The sequence below is a fragment of the Henckelia pumila genome, chromosome 2, assembly GCF_033568475.1.
Source record: "Henckelia pumila isolate YLH828 chromosome 2, ASM3356847v2, whole genome shotgun sequence".
NCBI classification, from domain to species: domain Eukaryota; kingdom Viridiplantae; phylum Streptophyta; class Magnoliopsida; order Lamiales; family Gesneriaceae; genus Henckelia; species Henckelia pumila.
The window spans coordinates 33,374,863-33,400,406 of NC_133121.1; the positions used below are offsets into that span (position 1 = coordinate 33,374,863).

The 25,544-nt window shown below is 38.6% G+C and overlaps 1 long non-coding RNA gene and 1 pseudogene across 1 annotated transcript; both read left to right on the forward strand.

Annotated features, from left to right (window-relative positions):
• The first annotated feature begins 7,487 nt into the window (after positions 1-7,487).
• On the forward strand, positions 7,488-9,032 carry LOC140883567 (uncharacterized). Its single transcript, XR_012150421.1, has 4 exons — positions 7,488-7,813; positions 7,904-8,031; positions 8,139-8,188; positions 8,907-9,032. It is a non-coding gene; the product is annotated as an uncharacterized lncRNA (long non-coding RNA).
• Positions 9,033-9,412: 380 nt separating this feature from the next.
• Positions 9,413-9,513, forward strand: LOC140885965 (small nucleolar RNA R71; annotated as a pseudogene).
• The last annotated feature ends 16,031 nt before the right edge of the window (positions 9,514-25,544 follow it).

A 25,544-nucleotide genomic window follows, 5' to 3' on the forward strand; every position in this document is an offset into this window, starting at 1 on the left:
TTTTTGTAAGATGGTCATGTGTATCACATATATGACAAACAATTTCTTGAACACTTTTTAATTGATCACTCCTTTTCATTTTTAATGACTCGATTTTTCTTGCTAAAGATGCAAGTTTGGCTTGAATATCTACATCATCTTTAAGATGATAAATACCAACCCCATTTGTTGAATTATTGGTTTTACTTGGTGGTTCAATTGAGCCTATATTATCCCAATTTTGAGCGTTTTCTGCTAATGACTCCAAATATTCCATAGCTTCATTTGGGTTTTTATCTTCAAAAGTTCTATTTCACATGAATTCTATCATTTGTCTATCTTTAGGTATTAAACCTTCAAAAAAAAAAAAAGAGAAACTGTAAGACCCAGAAGTTAATTATCTGGTAATTTGGCATAATTAGAATTATTATTAAGATTCTAATTTAAAATAATTATTTATGCCAAATAAATTAGTAAGTGTATTAAAAATATGTATTTTTGAATATCGAGATTTAAACGATATAAAATACATATTAGAGCTAAAATAATACACGAGCGTTAAAATATCTGGACTGTGTCAAGTTGCCCAAATAATAATTAAATAGAGGCAAACACACACCCTTACATATATACATATACACGCATAAAACAAAAGGAAGAAAGAGAAAAGAAAGTTCATCCCTAACCCCAAATCCCGTCACTCCCGTCACCAACTGTGCAGCCTGCGTATTTCGCTCATAACTTTCTCGTCCGGAGTCCAAAATTCGATTCGTTTGTTGGGTTTTCTTCCTTACATCCGTGGCTTCGATTCAAGCTAAGAATCTCTGAATTTGATGCCCATTTGAACCCAAATCGATTCCAGTTCGTGACCTGCTTCTGTGCAATGCCGAAGCTCTGTTCGTGATCTGTTCTTCGTGGGTTCTTCTCGGACTAATTCCTGGTAAGTTTCAGTCCTTTTAAGCTTAGTAACTGTAGGACTCGGAACCTAGTTCATGTCCAAATGCTAGCTCACCATTTCGACTCGTTTCAGTTGCGTTTTGGGTCCTCCGGCGAGCTGCCGCCGTGTCACCGCCGTGATACAATATTTGTTCGGTTCCAGATCAGTCTAGCTTCGAATATTGAAGCTTTTAAACCCAAATTCCAGCTGGTTTAGTCGAGGTATAACAGGCTGTCGACTTTGGGATTTTACCCTCTTGGATTTAATTTGAATTAGTTGGTTATATCGCATCGTTTTGATATATATTGGAATATTAATTGTGTTGTAGGCCGAAACTTTGGGAATTAGAGTTGAGGACCTTCGTTTGAATTGGTATAGGTATGTTACGGTTGGTAACATACAACGGTAAAAATATAAATATTGTTTTACCGATATTATGTTGATTACGTGAACTATATGGATTATGTGAATTTAAATGCCTCATTGTTTATATGTTAAATTATTTGATATATTTTGTGGCATTTAGAATAGGGCATGATATTCACTACATCACACGTTGAGCCCTATCATTCTTGTTACCCGTTATCATATTGTATTGTACTCTGGGCACAATATTGTTATTTCGGGAATCAGCTGGTGGCTTTTTATGCCTAGTATCCCTGAGACCGAAATTATGATTGTCTATTCCTTGATGCATTTTCTGTGTGATATGCAATTGGAATCTTGACATCGTATGTTGTTCGTTATTGTGCCTATCTGTTGTATCGATATCAGCTGTATGGAGGCCGAGTCGTGGGTGTTTGATTTCACACAGCACGACATACCTCGCATACTTGGCAGGGCGTTTTAGTTACATGACGATGTAGCTCCCCTGTGTTCTAGCTCGAGCATTGTTCCAGTTGTTATCGTACTGTTTGTTGGCTCCTGTTATCCCGTTTACTTTGAGCCCAGTTCATGCATTGCATACTACATTTTATAATGTGTTTATGCATAGTTTATATGTTTTGTTGTTGTTGCCTAACTGTTTCATACCAGAATCCTAACCTCAGTTAATTCTGGGGGGGCTACTGTGGCTGCTGTTTGGCACCATGGTAGGCTACCCAAGTGACTTTTCAGCACCAGGCGGAGGGTCCGCTGGCGGAGCTCGTTGAGGAGGTTGGATCATGTCTTGTCTCCCAGTTATATTATGTATTATCGGAGTTATATTATGTATTATGTTAGAGTCATTTTTTTATATTCTCCGGGGAGATGCCCCGATGTATTTGTGTTTTATTTGAGAGTTCCTGCTATGTTTTAAATTGTTATCGAGCCTTGTCGGCTCATGTATGTGTTAACTGTTTTAATTTGTTTTCGTGCCTGGCCGGCACATGGTTGTGTGATGTTTAAGTTTGTTGAGGTCCTAGTTTTAGTTATTTTAAATAAACTATTGTCTGTGTATTTTGGGATGTCCTACTTACGGGGAGGTCATGCCGAAATTTTTATAGGCCCAAAATTTATTTTAAATCGTTTTTCCGCTGCTTTGACTTCTAATTACTTGTTTGTATGATAATTAAATGTAATTAGAGTAACCGGGCCTCACAACATGGTATCAGAGCATAAACTGGGATATGCTCAAACTAAAGTCTAGGACACTCGAGTCTAGACACTAAAGTTGATTTTTGCGCTTGTTGTTGCTACTTTTCAACATGTTTACGTGCCTATGTGATATGTTTATTTTCATTCTAATTTTTGTTGTGATTTATATTTTATAGAATGGCTGAAAGTGGTAATAATGCTAGTCGTGGTCGTGGTCGTGGTCGTGGGAGACCTCGCATTGATGTTAATACTGAGGTTAACCAAGCTGCTGGACGATTAGAACAACTTAGGATGGATGAGTTAGTTGCCCGTTTCCATACCATGCGTCCACCTCGTTATTTTGGTAATGAAGGACCTGAGAAAGCTGAAATTTGGATTACCGAGATTGAAGATCTCTTTGATTTGATTGAATATCCGTCGGCGCAACGTTTGAAGCTAGCACTCCATCAGTTGAAGGATCGTGCTAAGATGTGGTGGGCTACTACCTTGATGACTTTGGAATCTCAGAAAGTAACACCGTCTTGGGATGTATTCAAGCTGAAGTTCAGGGAAAGTTATTGTCCTCCATCGTTCTATAGTGCCAAATCAACTGAATTCCATAATTTGAAACAAGGAAATATGTCGGTACAAGACTATGCTGATACTTTTTACGAACTGTTGAAGTATGCTCCTCATGTTGCTGCTAGTCAGGGAGCTATTGTTGAAAGCTTCACTGAAGGATTAGATGATCGTTTGCATCCATTTGTCTCGACTGGAAAGCCAATGAATTATCCCGAAGCTGTGGAATTGGCAAAAAGGGCTGAGGCAAGTTTTCGAAGGAGAAGTGGAAACAAGACTCCTATCCAGCACCAATCTGGCAAGCAATCTTCAAGTCATTTTAGTACTTCATCTTTACGTCCAAAAGGGAAACAATTCAAGAAATCTGGCTCTAGTTCTACTAGTTCTGAAGGTTCTGGAAAGCAGAGTGGACAACGCTACACTGGTCCTTATTGTGATAACTGCGGTGGGAAACATTTCAGCAATCAATGTGTGGGAGTTCAAGGACTTTGCAATGTTTGTGGTAGACCAGGACACTTTGCTCGAGTTTGCCCCAGTCAGACAGGAAAATCAGTGCAGGCAGGTAGTGGAACACCTGGTGGCAAATTTTCTGCACCATCCCACTCTTCTCAACAGTCGAGCAGGCCACATCAGCAATCAAGAGGACAAGGTGGTCAACAAAATCAGCCACCCGTTCGTGTATTTGCCTTGACAGAGGACGAGGCACAGGCAGCTCCAGGTACTGTAATTACTGGTAACTGCACTCTATGTGGTTTTACAGCACGAGTACTCTTTGATACTGGAGCATCACATTCGTTTATCTCTCATGCATTTGTCGCTTCGCATGATCTTTGCACCACTAGTATGAATGGAAATTTATCAGTTGCTACTCCAATGGGAAGAATGATCATAACTGATAATGCTGTGTTTAATGCGGTGTTGCTCTATGCTGATAATGTGTTGTACCTGAATCTTATAGTCCTACCTATGCATGATTTCGATTGTATTGTGGGTATGGATGTTCTAACTTCTAATAAAGCCACTGTCGATTGTTATAGAGGAATAGTTCGATTTAGACCTAGTTTTGCTCCTAAATGGAATTTCTATGGTCGAGGTTCACGAGCTAAGATTCCTTTAGTCTCTTCTATCGAAATGACTCGTCTGTTGGACTCAGGAAATGAAGGTTTTCTTGTTTATGCTGTCGATCTGTCTCAAGGTGAGCGGTCAATATCTGACATTCCTGTTGTCTGTGAATTTTCTGATGTATTTCCTGAGGAAATTCCTGGATTTCCACCAGAACGAGAAGTTGAGTTCAGTATAGAACTTATGCCAGGAACTGAACCTATATCTCGAGCACCATATCGATTAGCTCCTGTTGAGTTAAAAGAATTGAAAGAACAGTTACAGGAATTGTTGAGTAAAGGTTATATTCGCCCAAGTTCTTCACCTTGGGGTGCTCCTGTTCTTTTTGTTAAAAAGAAAGATGGCACGATGAGAATGTGTATTGATTACAGACAATTGAATAAGTCAACCATCAAGAATAAATATCCACTTCCAAGAATTGATGACTTGTTTGATCAGTTACAAGGTACGGCGGTGTATTCCAAGATTGATCTTCGCTCTGGATATCACCAAGTACGAGTTAGACAACAAGATGTTCCGAAAACAGCATTTCGCACTAGATATGGACACTTTGAATTTTTAGTTATGCCTTTTGGTTTGACTAATGCTCCTGCTATTTTCATGGACTTGATGAATCGTGTATTCAGAAAATATCTCGATAAGTTTGTCATTGTTTTCATCGACGATATTCTTATTTATTCTAAGTCCGAAGAAGAACACGCCAAGCACTTGAGGTTAATTCTTCGAATTCTTCAAAAGAAACAATTATATGCAAAGTTGTCCAAGTGTGAATTCTGGTTAGACAGAGTTGTCTTTCTAGGCCATGTTATCTCTGAACATGGTATTTCTGTTGATCCAAGTAAAGTAGAAGCAGTATTGAATTGGCCAAGACCGACGAATGTGCCAGAGATTCGGAGTTTTATGGGTTTAGCTGGTTATTATCGTAGATTCATTGAAGGATTCTCAAAGATTGCTAAACCTATCACTTTGTTGACTCAAAAAAATCAGAAATTCATTTGGTCTGATGAATGTGAGTCAAGTTTTGTTGAGTTGAAGAAGAGATTGACTTCTGCACCAGTACTTACAATTCCAAGTGGTTCTGGAGGATTTGTTGTTTGCACCGATGCTTCGTCTCGAGGTTTAGGTTGTGTCTTGATGCAACATGGCAGAGTAGTGGCTTATGGTTCTCGTCAGTTGAAGACACATGAATCTAGATATCCTGTTCATGATTTGGAATTGGCTGCTATTGTCTTTGCTCTAAAAGTCTGGAGACATTATCTATTTGGAGAACAATTTGTAATTTATTCAGATCATAAGAGTCTCAAATATTTATTTTCTCAATCTGATTTGAATATGAGACAAAGACGTTGGATGGATCTGTTGAAAGATTATGATTGTGAGATCCAATATCAGCCGGGAAAAGTGAATGTCATTGCTGATGCTTTGAGTCGTAAAGTCGATAATGATGCTCAAATCTCCTCAATCTATATTTCTAAGTTGCACGAGGATATCTGCACTTCTGGTTTGAATTTTCAGATCCAAGGGAATGCTATCTGTGTTTCTCAGATTTCTGTTGAACCTGAGTTAATTCAGATTATTAAAGCTGCCCAAAAGTCAGATGATCAGATTCAGAAATCTTATGATTTAGTGACTCAAGGACATCAATCTGGATTTTCAATTTATTATGATGACTCTCTTCGATTGAATGGAAGATTGGTTGTCCCAGATATTCCTGACTTGCACACAGCCATCCTTAATGAAGCTCATTGCACTCGTTATAGCATTCACCCAGGAGGCAAGAAAATGTATCATATTCTCAGACCTCAATTTTGGTGGAAGAACATGAAGAAGGATGTAGCTGAGTTTGTATCTCGTTGTATGGTCTGTCAACAAGTTAAGGCAGAACGTATGAGACCAGGAGGATTACTACATAGTCTTGAAGTTCCTCAGTGGAACTGGGAACATGTGGCTATGGATTTTGTCACTCATTTGCCACGTACTTCTCGTCACTTCAATGCCATTTGGGTAGTGGTCGATAGATTGTCCAAGTCAGCTCACTTTATTTCGTATGAAAGGACTTACTCGTACAAGAAAATGGCTCGTTTGTTTATTGAGAATATAGTGAGACTGCATGGAGTTCCAGTTGCAATAGTCTCGGATCGTGACCCTAGATTTACTTCAAAGTTTTGGACTAGCTTCCAAAAAGAAATGGGTACACGACTTGCGATGAGTACTGCATATCATCCTCAGACCGATGGTCAAACTGAGCGTACAATCCAAACTCTTGAGGATTTGCTTAGAGCTGTAGTTATGGATTTTAAAGAGAGTTGGCAAGAAGCTTTACCATTAGCGGAATTTTCTTACAATAACAGTTTCCAAGTGACTATAGGCATGGCTCCTTTTGAAGCTTTGTATGGTCGCAGATGTAGATCACCGCTCTGTTGGGATGAGTTCGGTGAAAAGCAATTGACTGGACCCGAGATTGTTCAGGAAATGCATGACAAAGTTCAGTTGATACGTCAAAGAATGAAAGCTGCCCAAGATCGACAAACAAGCTATGCGAATAAACGTCGTCGACCTTTGGAATTTCAAGTTGATGATTTTGTATTTCTAAAAATCTCACCGTTTAGAGGCGTTGTTCGTTTTGGTATGAGAGGTAAGTTGTCACCTCGATACATTGGTCCTTATAGAATTGTTGAACGTATTGGGTCTTGTGCTTATCGGTTGGAGTTGCCACAATCTTTGGATGGCATCCACGATGTGTTTCATGTATCTATGTTGCGTAAGTATGAGCCCAATCCGTCTCATGTCATTCAGCCTGATGAGGTTGAACTGGATCCAGCATTGTCTTATATAGAGTATCCTATGTGTATCTTGGATCGCAAGGAGAAAGTACTTCGCAACAAAATTGTACCACTAGTTCGAGTTCAGTGGTCGAGGCATGGGGTAGAGGAATCTACTTGGGAGACAGAGGAGAAGATGAGAACTTCTTACCCATATTTGTTTGATTCCTAGCATTGGATTTGTGGTGTATTGCGTTTCAGATGTATGTGTGTAAACTAAAATTTCGAGGACGAAATTTGTTTTTAGTGGTGGAGAAATGTAAGACCCAGAAGTTAATTATCTGGTAATTTGGCATAATTAGAATTATTATTAAGATTCTAATTTAAAATAATTATTTATGCCAAATAAATTAGTAAGTGTATTAAAAATATGTATTTTTGAATATCGAGATTTAAACGATATAAAATACATATTAGAGCTAAAATAATACACGAGCGTTAAAATATCTGGACTGTGTCAAGTTGCCCAAATAATAATTAAATAGAGGCAAACACACACCCTTACATATATACATATACACGCATAAAACAAAAGGAAGAAAGAGAAAAGAAAGTTCATCCCTAACCCCAAATCCCGTCACTCCCGTCACCAACTGTGCAGCCTGCGTATTTCGCTCATAACTTTCTCGTCCGGAGTCCAAAATTCGATTCGTTTGTTGGGTTTTCTTCCTTACATCCGTGGCTTCGATTCAAGCTAAGAATCTCTGAATTTGATGCCCATTTGAACCCAAATCGATTCCAGTTCGTGACCTGCTTCTGTGCAATGCCGAAGCTCTGTTCGTGATCTGTTCTTCGTGGGTTCTTCTCGGACTAATTCCTGGTAAGTTTCAGTCCTTTTAAGCTTAGTAACTGTAGGACTCGGAACCTAGTTCATGTCCAAATGCTAGCTCACCATTTCGACTCGTTTCAGTTGCGTTTTGGGTCCTCCGGCGAGCTGCCGCCGTGTCACCGCCGTGATACAATATTTGTTCGGTTCCAGATCAGTCTAGCTTCGAATATTGAAGCTTTTAAACCCAAATTCCAGCTGGTTTAGTCGAGGTATAACAGGCTGTCGACTTTGGGATTTTACCCTCTTGGATTTAATTTGAATTAGTTGGTTATATCGCATCGTTTTGATATATATTGGAATATTAATTGTGTTGTAGGCCGAAACTTTGGGAATTAGAGTTGAGGACCTTCGTTTGAATTGGTATAGGTATGTTACGGTTGGTAACATACAACGGTAAAAATATAAATATTGTTTTACCGATATTATGTTGATTACGTGAACTATATGGATTATGTGAATTTAAATGCCTCATTATTTATATGTTAAATTATTTGATATATTTTGTGGCATTTAGAATAGGGCATGATATTCACTACATCACACGTTGAGCCCTATCATTCTTGTTACCCGTTATCATATTGTATTGTACTCTGGGCACACATATTGTTATTTCGGGAATCAGCTGGTGGCTTTTTATGCCTAGTATCCCTGAGACCGAAATTATGATTGTCTATTCCTTGATGCATTTTCTGTGTGATATGCAATTGGAATCTTGACATCGTATGTTGTTCGTTATTGTGCCTATCTGTTGTATCGATATCAGCTGTATGGAGGCCGAGTCGTGGGTGTTTGATTTCACACAGCACGACATACCTCGCATACTTGGCAGGGCGTTTTAGTTACATGACGATGTAGCTCCCCTGTGTTCTAGCTCGAGCATTGTTCCAGTTGTTATCGTACTGTTTGTTGGCTCCTGTTATCCCGTTTACTTTGAGCCCAGTTCATGCATTGCATACTACATTTTATAATGTGTTTATGCATAGTTTATATGTTTTGTTGTTGTTGCCTAACTGTTTCATACCAGAATCCTAACCTCAGTTAATTCTGGGGGGGCTACTGTGGCTGCTGTTTGGCACCATGGTAGGCTACCCAAGTGACTTTTCAGCACCAGGCGGAGGGTCCGCTGGCGGAGCTCGTTGAGGAGGTTGGATCATGTCTTGTCTCCCAGTTATATTATGTATTATCGGAGTTATATTATGTATTATGTTAGAGTCATTTTTTTATATTCTCCGGGGAGATGCCCCGATGTATTTGTGTTGTATTTGAGAGTTCCTGCTATGTTTTAAATTGTTATCGAGCCTTGTCGGCTCATGTATGTGTTAACTGTTTTAATTTGTTTTCGTGCCTGGCCGGCACATGGTTGTGTGATGTTTAAGTTTGTTGAGGTCCTAGTTTTAGTTATTTTAAATAAACTATTGTCTGTGTATTTTGGGATGTCCTACTTACGGGGAGGTCATGCCGAAATTTTTATAGGCCCAAAATTTATTTTAAATCGTTTTTCCGCTGCTTTGACTTCTAATTACTTGTTTGTATGATAATTAAATGTAATTAGAGTAACCGGGCCTCACAGAAACTATCCTTCATATTTTAAAACCATGGTGTGGGCATGTATTAATTAACTCTTTATATCTATCCCAACATTGATAAAATATTTCCCCTCGTTTTTGAGAAAAAATTTGTAATTTGTCTTTTAAAATAGTTTGTTCTATGGGAAGGGAAAAACTTTTTTAGAAATTGTTGTTGCATTTCTTCCCATGATCTTATTGAACTTGACCTCAAATTTTGCAACCATTTTTAGCTTTATCTTTTAAAGAAAAAGGGAAAAGCTTTAATAGAACAATATCCATGCTATAATTTTGATCATTATATGTGTTGCAAACCTCCTCAAATTCCCTTAAATGTAAATATGGATTTTCAGAAACTAGGCCATGAAAATTTGGTAAAATTTGAATGATTTGAGGTTTAAAATTGAAATTAGATGTTTCGGGAGGAAAAACTAAATAAGATGGTGTACTAGTTCTTATTGGATTCATATGGTGCCTAAGTGTTCTTGGTTGTTCATGTTCTTGATTATTATTATTATTGTTATTATTATCATCTTGATTATTAGAATTATCCTCCATGTTTAAAATATTTTCAGATACTCGAATAAGTTTACCACTTTGTTTACGACTCCAAACAATCATACAATTAAAAACAACATACTATTTACATAAATAACATAAATAACAAAAATTAAACTTAATTTATACCTCCCCGGCAACGACGCCAAAAACTTGCTACAACTTAAATTGTAATTCACCCAAGTATAGGTTGTCTGCAAGTAATATGCTCGTGAGTACGAGATTGATCCACGGAAAGGATGTTGTAATTTTAATTTTAGCAATGAAATATTATAGATGGAAATATTATTATAAAACTTCAAACACACAAATTATAAAATTTTCAAGGCTTCAAAGGCTCATTGTTGGTTTATTTAAGATTGCTTAACAAAAATAAATAAAAAAAACTAATATAAGAATAAACATAAAAGAACAATTAAATATTTATTCAAATATATATCATATAATATAGTTCCTACTACACTAATATCAGATTAACGGATATTTAATATATGGTACCCATAATATATATATAATTGCATAAATATAAACATAAAAGAACAATTAAATATTTAAACAAATATATCATATAATATAGTTTCCACTATATTAATATTAGATTAACCGATATTTAATACATGTTACCCATAATATATATATATATATATATATAGATGCATAAATATAAACATCAAAGAAAAATTAAATATTTAAACAAGTATATCATATAATATAGTTCCCACTATATTAATATCAGATTAACCGATATTTAATACATGGTACCCATAATATATACATAAATGCATAAATATAAATTTACATAAAAATAAATGTTAGATCAAATCACAATATTTCATTTAGAACAATCGGCAGAACCACGCTATCGTCTAAATAAAATATATGACTTTTTATGTTAGATGTGATAAAGTAAATGTTAGTTGCGGAAAAGTAAATGTTAGATGCGAGAAAGTAAATGTTAGTTGCGAAAAAGTAAATGTTAGATGCGAGAAAGTAAATGTTAGATCAAATCACAATATATTATTTAGAACAACCGGCATAGCCACGCTATTGTCTAAATAATATATATGACTTTATTATAAATTGATACATATATTTATAGTATATAATTATTTTAATATTTATTGTATCATATTAGACAACAAATCAAGATAACCATATTTATGGTACCAATTATTTGATGTAAATAGATAACAATAAATCATCCAAATTATACCTAAAAATAAAGATCAATTAGTAAAACAAAATAAAATAGAAAAGGGAAGGGAAGGGAAGGGAAGAATATACAAAATATAAACAATATTACTTGACCAACAATGACTTCTTTTCACCTTGACATAAAATGATTTAGCTTGCCATGAACATAAGACTCAAGAGTAAGGATAAAAAAAATTTCATACTTAAACTTGGAGAAATATGCACACTCAAATTCTTATTCTTACACACACAATATTTATTTTACAAGTGTATGATTCTTCTCTACACTTTTGCACACTTCAAAGCTTATACAACACATCTATTTATAGTTAAAATGAGAGCAAGAGTCCAAGGCTCATTAAATGTGGAATAGTAAAGTTGGTGGGTGCTTGTCTCCTTGAATGTCAATACCATGACCCAACTTTAATTGGTATGTTTGATGCCTTAAACCACCGATTCAGCCTTTTTATTCAACATAGAACACGTATAAAATTTTGTGTAGATGTGTTTGGACATATAATTCACCTCTTTTGGGTAAAAGGTGAAATAGTTATGTTATTTTTACTACAAGCTGGTCATAGTAAAAGTAAATCTGTCTCCTTTTTTATTTTTGATATTTTGATCATCTTAATGAGGTTTTTGGAATTTTTTGTCTTCTACAAAGTTGAATATGCCTCCTTTACAATTTTACAGGATTTAAGATTACTCCAATATGACCTCTGTAGCTTGAGTAATTTTATTTTTATCAAACCTGTGCAAACCATAAAATACAACATTTTTAGTAAAACATTTAAATATAAACACATAACACTAAAATAATACAGCTTCATAATTTTAATAAAACTTTAATTTTAAAACACAACTTTTAACATATAAATAATTACTAATTTTAAGTTTCATCAGATTTCGTGGACCTCCACAGCGGAAGTATGATCCATATTCCAATACATACAATCCTGGTTGAAAGGATCATCCAAATCTTAGATACGGAAATCCTCAAGCAAATCAAGCTGGACCTCAAGCACAACTGCATAATCAAGATTACAGGCCACCGTATCCTCCACATCAGCAGCGTCCTCAGATTCCAGCGCCAGGTGAGTTTCTTGAAAATATAGTTAAGGATCTTGCAACTAATACTCTGACTTTCCAAAATGAAACCCGAGCAAGCATCCAGAACTTGAATAATCATATGGGACAGCTCTCCACTGCAATCAACAAGTTGGAAGCACAACATTCCAACTCTTTGCCATCCCAAACAATTCTGAACCCAAGAGAGAACACAAGTGCAATTACTTTACGGAATGGGAAGGAATTGAAAGTAAAGGAGAAGGAAATTGATGCTTCATCCAAGAAGGAGCAAAATGAAGAACCAAAAGTGGATGATAAAGAAGCAACTCAGGAAGAAGCACCACAAGGTAAGTTTCCACCTCTATCTAAATATAAGTTTGTTGCCCTTTTTCCCTTAGCACTTAAGGAATCTAGAAAAGATGAAGGGATTAAGGAACTTTATGAAACTTTTCGTTGATGTGAGGTAAACATTTCATTGTTAGTTGCTATTAAGCAGGTACCTCGATATGCGAAGTTTTTGAAGGAATTGTGCACAGCAAAAAGGAAGCAAACATTGAAGGGTTGTCAGAAAGTGGAGTTGGGTGAGAATGTATCTGCGGTGATCCAAAGGAAATTGTCTGCTAAATACAAGGATCCAGGTATATGTACCATAGGGAATGTTAGACTGGAAAAGGCCATGTTAGATCTAGGAGCATCGATCAATGTTATGTCATATTCTATTTATGCGTCCTTGAAACTTGGTCCTTTGAATAAAACTGAAATTGTCATACAGTTAGCAGATAGGTCGAATGCATACCTAGGGGAATAGTGTTGGAAAACTGGCGAGTTCCCAGACCAATTACGATTGATACCCGGTGCAGCGGAAGTTTAAAAATTTTTCATGGAACGTTTCCATGGTATGGGTATCAACCGTTCATCGATTGAATTACGTGTGTGTAAAATTTAAATAACAATTAAATAAATTTTACCTCAAATCTCGCAACGAGATTAATGGACACCAACAGAACAATTCTGCTCTTGTTGTCTCTCCCTGGAACCGATGAACGCCTTCAATCAGGTCCACGAACAGAGGTTTAATCCCTCTGATAGATTGCACTAGAAAATCTATCAGAAGTTTTCTGCGAAGAGAATACACGAATTTGATTCGTTATTCCTTACTGCAATTCAAAATCACAGACCGGAATTTTCTCGGGCAGAGCAAGGGGGCGGCCGAAATTCTTTGAGAGGAACTAGGGTTTTCGATTTTTGCTCTCAAAAATTATGACCTGTTGTGTGTAATTTCTGTACTGAAATAACTTATTTATAATGCAGGCCACTAACACCTTAGGGCCCATTAGTCATAAGCTGGGGCCCGACAAGCAAAGCCCTCTCGTTCAGAAATTAATATAAAATTCATCGTGACTCCGATTGATGAAACGATTTCACCAATGTGCACAGAAACTATTTCTGCACGTTTTAAAGTCAAAATAAATTTTCTGAATCCGAATTCAGTGGTTTCCAAAAATGTCCATCCCTATGTCATTTTAGGAAATCCTACTCCCTTACTCTTATTTAAGAAGTCCAACTCCTTAGTTCATTAAATTTAACTCTTTAAATTTAACTATCTCAACGGGGATTAAAACTCCATTACACTGTGTGACCCTCAATGGTTCAGGGATACAGCTAGCCGTGGGCTCACAACTCCTTGTGACTCGGAACAACACTTTCCGACTTGCCCAACGAATCATGGTAAAGCGCCTAGCAACATCGCCCCATGATTCCCTAGGTATCACTGATAGTGCCTACAAGAACCAGTAGATTTTGGTTAACGTACAGTACGGTCCCTTCATCCATATATCCCGATCGAATCAACAACCATTGGTATATCGAGAGTCGCTCAAGATTCGATAACTATGCAATGCATCTTGAAGATCAAATTAGTGACATCGCATGTGCTACTAAGAAACCATTTCTTAAATCACATCAAGTACTCTGGCCAGAGATTTGTCACACTAATATCTCCTCAGATCGCATAGGATATCCACACTCGCAAGTATGTGGTGAATCCTTGACAACAATGCATTGACTCCTATATGTGTCGTAACTGTACCCAATCTCGACACCTGATGACCCTCTCAGAGTCGGTAAACGAGTCAAAGCACAGTACTAGCATATAGAGTCTCCATGATGTTTCAAGTCGTAAGGACTAATGGTGTACAACCAAAACCGCGGACTTTATCCACTCGATAAGTGATAACCACTTGGAAAGTCCGGATAGGGTAGTTCGACTATTCATCCTATGAATATCCATTTGCATGCTTCGAACATCTCCATGTTCCCTACCAATGAAACGTGGTACTCCGCATCGCAAATGCTAGTCTCAAACTCGAGCGATCCTTATCCTTATTATCGGACGGCTCAATCGACTAGGAACGGTTTTAGAATATACAGTGACTATAAGATGTATTTCATGATAGACATCTCCATGTTCTACCACATCTTACATACACTATAGTATATTCAAGGTCTTTATCAAAACAACAATAGTATATCACAATATAACAATATGAAGTAATATAAAGTCATTGCCATAAAAGTGTAAATAATATTAAACAAAAGATTGTTTATACAAAGAGTCAACAAAGCCCATAGCCACACAGTTGGCTCACTGGGCACCCACTCTTACAATCTCCCACTTGCCCTATAGCCAACTAGTCATACTACGTAGACCCATTGCTTCGCGATGTTTGTCAAACAATGGTCCTGGCAAAGGCTTAGTAAGTGGATCAGCGATATTGTCTGCAGAGGCCACTCGTTCGACACTGATGTCTCCTCTTTCCACAATCTCCCGGATTATGTGGTATTTCCTCAGTACGTGTTTGGATCTTTGATGAGACCTTGGTTCCTTTGCTTGAGCAACGGCACCCGTGTTGTCGCAGTACACCGGGACTGGACCAACAAATTCAGGAATGACGCCCAACTCTTGGACGAAATTCCTCATCCAAACGGCCTCTTTAGCAGCAGCTGATGCTGCAATGTATTCAGCCTCAGTGGTGGAATCCGCTGTGGTGTCCTGCTTGGAACTCTTCCAAGAGACAGCACCGCCATTGAGCATGAACACAAATCCAGAGGTTGACTTCGAGTCATCCACATCACTTTGGAAGCTAGAGTCGGTATAGCCTTCCAGTTTGAGTTCTCGTCCTCCATAAACCATGAACATATTCTTAGTCCTTCGCAAGTACTTAAGAATGTCCTTCACGGCTTTCCAATGCATCTGACCAGGATTAGACTGATATCTGCTCGTGACACTCAGAGCAAATGCTACATCCGGTCTGGTAGATATCATCCCATACATGATACTACCTATAGCTGACGCATATGGTACATGTGTCATATTCTCTATCTCTGCATCAGTCTTGGGACACATAGACTTGGATAGAGAAACTCCATGACACATGGGTAGATGTCCTCTCTTGGACCCATCCATTTGAAAACCGTTTCAATATGGTATCGATGTAGGTTGATTGAGTGAGTCCTATCATTCTCTTAGATCTATCCCTATAGATCTGTATCCCAAGAATGTAGGATGCCTCACCCAAATCCTTCATCGAAAATCTACCTGATAACCATATCTTCGTTGACTGCAACATCCCTACATCATTCCCAATGAGTAGGATGTCATCAACATAAAGTACTAAGAATGTCACCGCATCCTTAACTACTTTCTTGTACACGCAAGGTTCCTCCGGGTTCTTGATGAAACCAAAATCTTTAATTGTTTCATCAAATTTCTGGTTCCAACTTCTTGATGCTTGTTTTAGACCATAAATTGATCTCTGAAGCTTGCATACCTTATGCTCGCTTCCCATGGATGTGAACCCCTCAGGCTGCTTCATATAGATTTCTTCCTTAATGTCTCCATTAAGAAAAGCAGTCTTCACATCCATCTGCCATATCTCATAGTCATACCATGCAGCTATGGCAATTAGGATTCTTATGGACTTGAACATTGCGACTGGTGAAAAGGTTTCATCATAGTCAACTCCTTGCCTTTGAGTATAACCTTTCGCCACCAATCGCGCCTTGTAAGTCAATATCTTACCATCAGGCCCAAGCTTTCTTTTGTAGATCCATTTACACCCTATTGGAACAATTCCATCGGGAGGATCCACTAAAGACCAGACTTGGTTAGTATGCATCGAATCCAATTCAGACTGCATAGCTTCAAGCCATAAATTCGAATCCGCATCAGAAATTGCTTCCTTGAAGCTTCTTGGATCACATCCAATGTCGGGTTCATCTTGACCCTCTTCAAGAAGAAGACCATATCGAACTGGAGGTCTAGAAGTCCTCTCGGATCTTCTAGGTGCAGGCGTGTCCAGCAATGGTTCCTGAGGTGTGGGATCGTTATTTTGTATTTCGGGTTCTTCTCGAACTTCTTCGAGTTCCATCATCTCGCCTTTCTTATCCAATAAGAACTCCTTCTCTAAGAAGGTGGCATTCCGTGAAACAAACACCTTTGTTTCAGCAGGATAATAGAAATAATATCCGATTGAATTCTTCGGATACCCCACAAAATAACACAAGCTGGATCGACTATCCAACTTATCTCCCACTGTCCGCTTCACGTAAGCAGGACATCCCCAAATCCTCAAGTATGAATACTTAGGAGCTTTGCCATTCCATAACTCGTATGGTGTTTTGTCCACTGCTTTAGTGCGGACGTTATTCAACAACAATACCGCCGTTTCAAGCGCATAGCCCCAAAACGAAGGTGGAAGTTCAGTGAAGCTCATCATGGATCGAACCATGTCCAACAAAGTTCGATTACGACGCTCCGATACACCATTAAGCTGTGGTGTCATAGGAGGAGTCCACTGAGAGAGAATCCCATTCTCTTTTAGATAGTCCAAAAACTCGGTACTCAAGTATTCTCCACCTCGATCCGATCGAAGTGCTTTAATACTTTTACCTAGCTTGTTTTCTACTTCAGCCTTGAATTCTTTGAACTTTTCAAATGCTTCAGACTTATATTTCATTAAATATAAATACCCATACCTAGAATAATCATCAGTAAAGGTAATGAAGTAGGTGTGGCCATGTTGAGTCCCTACTCTAAATGGACCACAAACATCTGTATGGATCAAATCCAACAGATTTTGACTACGTTCAGGCTTCCCCTTAAAAGGAGATTTAGTCATTTTCCCTTTTAGGCAGGATTCACAAGTAGGTAGAGAGTTAATATCAGACATATCAAACATGCCCTCTCCCACTAGCTTGTTCATCCTCCTTGAGGAAATATGACCTAGTCTAGCGTGCCAAAGGTTTGCCGGGTTTTGACTATCGATTTTCCTTTTGTTTGTTGTTGCCGGTTTGTCAATACAATTCACTGGAACGTCTTTTAGTTTTAAATTATATAGATCGTTTTCAAGTTGTCCATTTCCAATTAAACATTCTATCTTGTAAATATTGCAAATCCCATTCACAAAATTACAAGAATAACCATCTCTATCAAGCATAGAAATAGAAATAATGTTTTTAATTAAATCTGGCACAAATAAAACATCTCTCAACAATAATTTAAAACCATTCTGCAAAATTAAACAAACGTCTCCTACGGCTTTGGATTTATCTCTGGAACCATTCCCGAGCCTTGACTGGGTCTCACCCATCCTTAGCCTATTACTTCTTGTCATCATTTGCAACTCATTGCAAATATGAGATCTACATCTGGTATCCAATACCCAAGAAGTAGTATTAAGAAAAACATTTTAATGTAAAACATACCCTTTGCAGTTCGCAACTGCTTGGGGTATTCCTTGCAGTTACGTTTCCAATTACCGGGTTTCTTGCAGTGATGGCAAACTTGTTTAGACTTGTCCAATTTTGCATGTAACATTTGGCCTTGAGATCATGGTCCAACCATTTCTCTAATTCGGCCAACCTTTCGGCAGTTACATCAGCCGGGGCTGTTTTCGGAGAAGCCTTTTCTAACACTTAGAAAATCTTTTTCCGAACTTAGGACAATCTTAACTTATGGAATCATTCTGTATTGTTTGCGTCAATAAGTTTGTTTTGTTGGAGAACAGAAACATGTGGATTACTGAGATAAAACAGACAATTATCGATGATTGTTTAACAATTTACTAAGACATAAAATAGGCGAATTTAATTTTATGAATCTCACTCCCACTATTTTAAACGATTTCACCACCCTCTAGTGAAAACGGGAAACTTTTTCCTTAGTGAGAACATGGAGTCCAATTGATAAACTTATGGTCCCGAATAATATCAGCCAACCATAATTCTCAAAAGGTAGAGCCCAATTGCTTCCAAAGCAACCCCCATGTATTTACCTCATGTCCAATAAGGGCCCAATAATATGACGCCGTTTAAAGTGACATGTCAAGATGACCCATCAATATTAAGTTGTGATGGACGGTCGCCATGTGGATCCCCAATAATATGAGCCGATCCCATGGGAGTTCCACCCAACTTACAACATTTGTCGATCCAATGTACAGCTTTCCGACGGACGGGCCCCCCCAATAATATGAGCCGGACCGTATCCGCGGGTAGCATCACATACATTGACCGTTGATGGAAGGTAGGAACATTTAAACAATATTTAAATTTCCTTTATTTATCTTGATATAAATTTTAAATCATATTTAAAATGAGGGATTTTATTTATAAAAATATTTGTCTCATCATTTTTAATTTATTGCATGCATTGCCGGATTCACGCAATTTATGTCTAAACATGCATACAATCATAATATCACATATTATATAGGATGATCGATTCCATTTCTAATTGACCCGTGGTTGCCAATCACGGGTCTTAGTCCAATCCTAGGTAATATGCAGTATGCAAATGCAATCCTATTACATATGCTTCCAATTTACATTTCTTCAGTCTTCATTGTCTGCTGGACCCACCATCTTCAAATCTTGATCTCCCACTAAATCTAATGTATTTACAATTAAATAACAATGACAAGTAGGGGATACATTTTTAGGGGGTGGGAACGGGCTATAAACCAAGCCCACTTTTATTACATATGACATTCATATCGGGCCATAAACCAGGCCCATTAATAAAACCAACAACAATAAAGACAAAATGTAAATTCCTAACATACACCTACAAAATTGGTCATGGCAATCGATCATCCTTATCCAATAACATTTAATTCAAAATTAATTTATTGGATAACATGCTGTGGCAATTCAAATTTAAACAAGATAAAATCATATTTTATATATAAAATCACATTTCACATATAAAATCATATTTTATCTCCATATCAAATAAAATCATATTTTATCTATAAAATCCAATTTTACAAATAAAATCATATTTTATCTAATATATCATAAGATCATATCTTATCATCAATTGTACCAAAATAATTGATTTCAAAATTCAATTTACGGATAAAATATTAAAATTTTCCAAAAATTCAAATTTATCCAAAATCAATTTTAAAATTTACGGACTCGAACAATTCGATCCGAAATCTCGTGAACCAATCAAAAACAATTTTTGACCGGACCAAAAATAAAATTTTTAAATATTAAAATTAATAAAAAATTAAAATTAATTTTTCCCGCGGGCCACCCGGGACACTCCGGGGTGGGCCCGCACCCGGGGCGCGGGCCGGGGGCAGCCCGGCTGCCCCCTTAGGGCAGCGCCGGGCGCCGCCCCGGGGCGGCGCCGTGCGCTGCCCTGGGCGGCGCCGAGCGCCGCCCTGCGCAGCGCCCAGCGCTGCGCTGGGCAGCGCCGAGCGCCGCCCCTGGGCAGCGCCGAGCGCTGCCCTGCGCAGCGCCCAGCGCTGCGCTGGGCAGCGCACAGCGCTGCCCTGGGCGGCGCCGTGCGCCGCCCTGGGCGGCGACGGTCGCCGCCTTGGGCGGCGCTGTGCGCCCCCTTTGGGCGGCGCCGTGCGCCGCCCGGGGCAGCAACAATTGCTGCCCCACCGGGCAGCGATCCAATCGCTGCCCGGGTTTTGCCCCGAAAAAAATTTTTTTTATTAAAAATATTTATTTTGTTTCATAAACCGAGACTCAAAAATTTTGTACAATTGATTATTCAATCGATTGATCTGAGCAACCTGGCTCTGATACCACTGTTGGAAAACTGGCGAGTTCCCAGACCAATTACGATTGATACCCGGTGCAGCGGAAGTTTAAAAATTTTTCATGGAACGTTTCCATGGTATGGGTATCAACCGTTCATCGATTGAATTACGTGTGTGTAAAATTTAAATAACAATTAAATAAATTTTACCTCAAATCTCGCAACGAGATTAATGGACACCAACAGAACAATTCTGCTCTTGTTGTCTCTCCCTGGAACCGATGAACGCCTTCAATCAGGTCCACGAACAGAGGTTTAATCCCTCTGATAGATTGCACTAGAAAATCTATCAGAAGTTTTCTGCGAAGAGAATACACGAATTTGATTCGTTATTCCTTACTGCAATTCAAAATCACAGACCGGAATTTTCTCGGGCAGAGCAAGGGGGCGGCCGAAATTCTTTGAGAGGAACTAGGGTTTTCGATTTTTGCTCTCAAAAATTATGACCTGTTGTGTGTAATTTCTGTACTGAAATAACTTATTTATAATGCAGGCCACTAACACCTTAGGGCCCATTAGTCATAAGCTGGGGCCCGACAAGCAAAGCCCTCTCGTTCAGAAATTAATATAAAATTCATCGTGACTCCGATTGATGAAACGATTTCACCAATGTGCACAGAAACTATTTCTGCACGTTTTAAAGTCAAAATAAATTTTCCTGAATCCGAATTCAGTGGTTTCCAAAAATGTCCATCCCTATGTCATTTTAGGAAATCCTACTCCCTTACTCTTATTTAAGAAGTCCAACTCCTTAGTTCATTAAATTTAACTCTTTAAATTTAACTATCTCAACGGGGATTAAAACTCCATTACACTGTGTGACCCTCAATGGTTCAGGGATACAGCTAGCCGTGGGCTCACAACTCCTTGTGACTCGGAACAACACTTTCCGACTTGCCCAACGAATCATGGTAAAGCGCCTAGCAACATCGCCCCATGATTCCCTAGGTATCACTGATAGTGCCTACAAGAACCAGTAGATTTTGGTTAACGTACAGTACGGTCCCTTCATCCATATATCCCGATCGAATCAACAACCATTGGTATATCGAGAGTCGCTCAAGATTCGATAACTATGCAATGCATCTTGAAGATCAAATTAGTGACATCGCATGTGCTACTAAGAAACCATTTCTTAAATCACATCAAGTACTCTGGCCAGAGATTTGTCACACTAATATCTCCTCAGATCGCATAGGATATCCACACTCGCAAGTATGTGGTGAATCCTTGACAACAATGCATTGACTCCTATATGTGTCGTAACTGTACCCAATCTCGACACCTGATGACCCCTCAGAGTCGGTAAACGAGTCAAAGCACAGTACTAGCATATAGAGTCTCCATGATGTTTCAAGTCGTAAGGACTAATGGTGTACAACCAAAACCGCGGACTTTATCCACTCGATAAGTGATAACCACTTGGAAAGTCCGGATAGGGTAGTTCGACTATTCATCCTATGAATATCCATTTGCATGCTTCGAACATCTCCATGTTCCCTACCAATGAAACGTGGTACTCCGCATCGCAAATGCTAGTCTCAAACTCGAGCGATCCTTATCCTTATTATCGGACGGCTCAATCGACTAGGAACGGTTTTAGAATATACAGTGACTATAAGATGTATTTCATGATAGACATCTCCATGTTCTACCACATCTTACATACACTATAGTATATTCAAGGTCTTTATCAAAACAACAATAGTATATCACAATATAACAATATGAAGTAATATAAAGTCATTGCCATAAAAGTGTAAATAATATTAAACAAAAGATTGTTTATACAAAGAGTCAACAAAGCCCATAGCCACACAGTTGGCTCACTGGGCACCCACTCTTACAAATAGTGGAAGATGTGTTAGTGCAAGTGAATAATCTAGTATTTCATGCTGATTTTTATGTGCTCGACATGGAAAATTGTGATCATAATAGTCCAATTCTGTTAGGCAGACCATTTTTTAAAACTTCGATGACTAAAATTGATGTTCACAGTGGCACACTAACTATGGAATTTGATGGTGAGGTTGTAAAGTTTAATATTTATGATGCCATGAAATTTTCTAACAGTGATGATTGTGTTTATTCTGTTGACATTGTGGATTATTTGGCACAAGAGCATTGTGAGCATGCAGGAAAAGATGAGTTTGAGGTGGCTATTGCAGCACCCATTCAGCAGGATGAATATGATGGATTTGTTGCAATGGAGAAGTGAAAGAAATTGTGAACATTTTGAACAGTGCACCTAAGCTACCTCAATCAAGTAACCTTGCTTATCTCTCTTTACCAATTTCTAATACTCGGCGTCTTCCATATGTTTGGCAGGAACCAGTTATTGAACTGAAAATGCTTCCCAAACATTTTAAGTATGTTTTCCTTGGAGAAGGAGACACATTACCAGTTATCATCTCCAACAGTTTGGAGGCCGAATAAGAAGAAAAACTCCTCGCGGTTCTAAAGGAGCACAAGACTTCTATTGGGTAGACCATAGCAGATATTAAGGGAATTAGCCCTTCTACGTGCATGCATAGGATCTTGATGGAGAAAGGAGCAAACCCCTCGCGTCAGCCGCAAAGAAAGTTGAATCCACCTATGATGGAGGTGGTGAAGGCTGAAATTCTCAAACTCCTTGAAGTTGGAGTGATCTACCCAATTTCTGACAGTCAGTGGGTCAGTCTGGTCCAAGTGGTTCCCAAGAAAACCGAGATTACTGTGATGAAGAACAAGGATGACAAATTGGTTCCCACCCGAATTCAAAATGGGTGGAGGGTTTGTATACACTATAGGAAGTTAAATGCTGGAACCCGAAAGGACCATTTTCCTTTGCCCTTTATGGATCAAATGATTGAAAGGTTAGCATGTCATTCCTAAAACTATTTTCTTGATGGGTATTCTGGTTATTTTCATATTACAATTGCTCCATAAGATCAGGAGAAGACGACATTCACTTGCCCGTTCGGTACCTTCGCATACCGACGTATGCCCTTCGGACTCTGCAATGCACCGGCCACATTCCAACGGTTTATGGTTAGTATTTTTTTGACTTTATTAAGCATATATTAGAGGTATTTATAGATGATTTTACTGTCTATGGTGATTCATTCAAAAAATTTATATATAATATTGCTCTTTTCCTAAAGCGGTGTGTCGAAACAAACCTAGTTTTAAATTATGAAAAATGTCATTTTATGGTTTGGCAAGGTATTGTTTTGGTTCATGTCGTCTCTTCTAAGGGGATTGAAGTAGACAAAGCTAAAATTGATATTATTCAATCTCTACCTTATCCCACTTGTGTGCGGGAAGTGCTTTTTTTCTTGGCCATGCATGTTTTTACAGGAGATATATTCAAGACTTTGTCAAGATCGCATCTCCTATGTGCAAACTATTGCAAGAATATGTCCAATTTGAATTTGACGAGCCATGTAAAATGTCTTTTGACAAACTTAAGAACTCATTGACTTCGGCACCAATCATCCAACTACTGGACTGGAGCAAACCGTTTGAAATCATGTGTGATGCCAGCGACTATGCTGTAGGAGCTGTTTTGGGACAAAAAGTTGGGAAAGCATCGCATGTCATCTACTACGCCTCGCGTATTCTGAACGATGCCCAACGGAATTATTCTACCACTAAAAAGGAGCTTGTAGTAACCCGGAACCAATTAAAGAGATTAAGGAACTAATCGCATTTGTTAAACTTGAGTTCGGACGATCCGAAATGGAGGATCGAAGGCTCCGAACTGGATCGGACGCTCCGATCGTTCTGCCGACAGACGTCATGGATGACGTCATTGTGTTGATGTAAGAAATGATGCATTTTTTATTTCGGACGACCTGAAGTCAAGATCGGATGGTCCGATCGTGTTTGGAAGCTCCGAAGCATGGTTCGGACGGCCCGAACTCCGTCTATAAATAGGAGGGCCGAGATTCACTTTCAGTCGCACCATTCACCTCTTTTCTCTCGATTACTTAGTCTTCTAGCTCAGATCTAGGAAATTTTAGGCGTCCCATTGGGAATCCGGAAGTGGCGTAGCGATCCAGGCGTCGTAGCAGAGTTGTGGCCTTGTTTTGAGGCAATCGACAGCAAAGGGCTAACGACGGACGCAGGTATAACTTTTGCTTCCTAAAAATATTTAGGAGTATGAAATAGCTTAGTTAAGGCTTTTAGAGCACTATAATGATGTTAGTATCATTTGGCATTGTAGTGCGGATTATAGGCGTAGACCTAGAGCTGGTAGAGCGCGCCTAGCATTTGAGGTACAAAAGTACTGTTCGAGATATCCTGACTGAGTATGCATGTATTATGTGACTGCATGATTTATATGCCATGATTTTATGCTGCATACATTTGCATCTTGAGCTATCTCTTTTGAGATGTCTGTTATTAGGGTTTATCTTATCCTGTTAGTGGATGGACTTCCATCAATTTGGGTCTCGCGTATCCACTGGTATTTTGGTATGTGAGCCACCTCCTGAAGCGATGGCACAACGTGCTACATACCAGGGCCCGGTCTGTCTTTGTTATTCGATTCTTGACCTCAAGTTGTAGGGAGTTCACTTTGCATGCATGTATACTCATACACTTGTGGTGAGCATTTTATGCTCACGTCTCGTACTCTGTGTTTCTGGACACCCTATTCCATGGGGCAGGTTTGCGATTGGACGAGGCGGGTGGATCCAAGAGGGGCTAGATAGTGGTTGGGCAGTTGGAGCTTCATCTAGGTTTATTCTTTGTATTGGGTTGATACAGCTGTTTCATTTGGTTGTATAACTATTTGGGTATTTACAGATTCATTTCCTTACGATTGTATATTGTTTATGGTTTCCGCAGTTTAATTCTGATTACTGTTTTATTAAGTTAATTGCATGCCTAAGTTTTGTTTAGTAGGTGATCTCGGCAAGGGTCACTACATTTATGTTATCAGAGCATGCATAGTATTCTTGGGATTTAGATTCTGCATAAGATAACCGTGAGGTACTTTTGTAGATGGCGAACTATGATGACCAGAGTAGCCATGGTAGTGGAGGTGGACGCTGGGGAGATAATGATCATGAGCGTCGTCGGGAATGTCATCATCGTCGTCATGATGAGGATCGTTTCAGCGTGCGCCGATTCTTGCAGATGGGTCCTAAGCCCTTGGTCGGAGGAGAGTCTCCGGAGGATGCGGAGAACTGGTTAGACCGCATGGAGATGACTTTTGAGACGTATCGCTGTA